This window comes from Triticum aestivum, chromosome 7A, assembly GCF_018294505.1.
Source record: "Triticum aestivum cultivar Chinese Spring chromosome 7A, IWGSC CS RefSeq v2.1, whole genome shotgun sequence".
Taxonomy (NCBI): domain Eukaryota; kingdom Viridiplantae; phylum Streptophyta; class Magnoliopsida; order Poales; family Poaceae; genus Triticum; species Triticum aestivum.
The window spans coordinates 16,392,722-16,395,444 of record NC_057812.1 but is presented as its reverse complement, the minus strand read 5'-3'; positions in this window follow the sequence as shown (position 1 = coordinate 16,395,444).

Here is a 2,723-nt window from a genome sequence, read left to right as displayed (position 1 = left end):
ACATAGATAATCATATGCTTATATGAGCTCTTTGTAGCACATGGTACATCCAGCTTTCTTGTTACATCAGTAATTTATATGCATTTAAAGATTCTTTAATAGCTAATTTTCTCTTTGTTGTAAGGACAAAATAAGGACATGCATGGACATACCATATATTTTTTCGATAAAGGACATACCATATATGCAGATACGTATTAGCAATCTGCACCTTGAAAGAATCATGTGAATCCATGTGATTCACTAATCGCATGCAAGTCAGGCAAAGTAGTATGTCTTAAAAACATCGTATTATGCGCACACACAATACTAGTAGACGCTCCAGGTGATTCAACACGTGTGCCACTATGTTGCACCTAGCCACATTGGATGCAACTGAATCTGGTCCGCTTCTCTAGAACATAATTATTCGGGATAACTGTGCTCATGGATAGGCATCCACATAGCAATTTATATCTTGATCGGACACTTTGTTTTGTCATGAGTTCAAAGCGCTAAAAATCAAGTAGCACATTCAAAAAAATAGGATAGTTTTTTGTTGCATGTGGAGTTGAAGAACCAACGACAAACTGGACAACATCATAGTGATAAGTCGATGTGCTTTATTTCCACTTTAGGTTCTCCGATGGCCAGTTTACCAATTACCATAACAACACGATCTACTTTAGACCACCATCGGGACACCTCATGATACGCTGCATCAACCATTAATCTATTATTATCATGGTTAGATTTTAGTCTTTTGGGAACATGATGCCAAGAAGAACTTGCTAGAGGATGCACTTGATAGTTGGCCTTCATTATATCACAAATGTGGGCGTACTTTAATGCCCATGGTGGATGGAGGGAGACACGGAGACACAAACAATGAGTAAGATTGATCACCCATTGGGATCACAGTCGATCTCTCATCATCCCTCGCAGTACCTGGCTAGCTTCAGGTCCCTTTGTGGCTCGCTGGTAGCCATATGGGTTGGAGAGCGCACTCGATGGTGATGGAAAGTTGGGGACATCCTGCAGTGAGAGAAATTTCCACCCCTGGCCATACATAGGGGATCCGGCTTGCCTGCTCCCTCCCCGTGCTCCCATCCGTGCTCCCACTTAATCCTATGGTTGTTTTTTTTTTTCCTTTTTTCTTTTTAATCTAATCATCTCCCCCCCTGATTTTAAGGGGGTGGGGCCGGGTCTTATTTTGCTCCAATCAAATCAAGCCACGTAGACGGGAGCACGGATGGACACACGACGGGGAAGTAGGCAAGTCTCGTCCATACATAGGAGAGCATAACTGAGGGGAAGGTAAAGTCAATGGCCATGTACAGGAGCTGAGGGAGATGTATTTTCTTTTTTTAATCGATCATCAGAAGATTTAATTCATGGAGTTTCATTGGTCATAAATTGGATTCTGTCTTTTTTACCTTTTTTGGTTAAGTATTTTTTTAAGGACGCTATCTTTTTTTTTATGGAACAGATGGATTTTTTTTCCACATCATGCGACGTGTCAGATGCCATTTTTGGATCGGGCCATCTATGTTAGCCAAGTTTTGTTTTTTTATCTTGGGTGTATTTTTGAATTCAATGGTGTAATAATGGCATGCATTAGTGAGAAGGCTTAAAAGGTGCGGCCATGTACAGGAGCAGAGCTTGCCTCAAAAAAATTGTGCAGGAGACGTAGGAGATGTGTTCTCTTTTTTTAGGGAGGGATGCTTTTCCTTTTTTAACTTGGCAGTACTCTACGCCGGCGCACCGGCGGAACGTTTCGACCGGTCAAACCAGAGCCACTCGATTTGGACACGCGTATACGTCAGATCTGCCCCGCATCTCCTATCGTCATCCTCCCCCATAGGAAAAAAGAGGAGAAAAAAAGCAAGCGCTGCCACCGCACGCTGGCCCGCACTACTCTCGCTCAGACCACCGCTACCCCTGCTCATCGCTGGCGCTCGCAGCCTCACCGCCGCCGCCGAACCAAAACACCACCCGCCTTCACCACCGACACCGAAGCGAAAAATGCCGGTTCCAGCAAAATCAAAAGACGGTGGTAGCAAAAATTTAGGATGGTACCAGCAAAAACAAAACAAAAACAAGGATGGTAGCAAAAAAACTCCTGATGCTTCCATGAAGACTCTCGTAGTAGCAAAAACTCCGGTGGTAGTAAAATGGCATCTCCGGTAGTAGCAAAAATCCGAGACGGTTGTAGCAAAAAAAAGCCATTGCCGCGGTTGAGCAACACCGCCGTGGGTGGATGTAGCAAAAACTGTCTTCAGTTCCAGTAAAATCAAAATATGGTTGTAGCAAAAAAGACAGGAAAAAACAGAAAATAGATGTAGCAAAAATCGACAAAACACCGGTAGTAACAAAAATCGAAACGGTTGTAGCAAAATGGTTCATTGGTTGCAGCAAAAATCACCTGGTAGCAAATTTTGGGCGGGTGGGTGGTAGCAAAAACATGGGCCAGTTCCAGCAAAAACAAAACATGGTTGTAGCTTTTTACCACGCCGGTAGAAGCTTTCAGCTCCGGCAGTTGCAACATTGAGGAGTCGCCGGCGTGGTCACCCTACTGAGCTTCTAGCTCCACCAGTTGCACAACCATGCAACTCCCAGCATGCGTGACCACGGTCATAGCATGCGGCACCCCGCCATGCTGCCCAGCCGCAGTCGTAGAGGAGGTGAAGAAGCACCCCTAGCTCCGCAGCAGCACCTCGCTCGTGTGCTTCCACTCGCCCTCA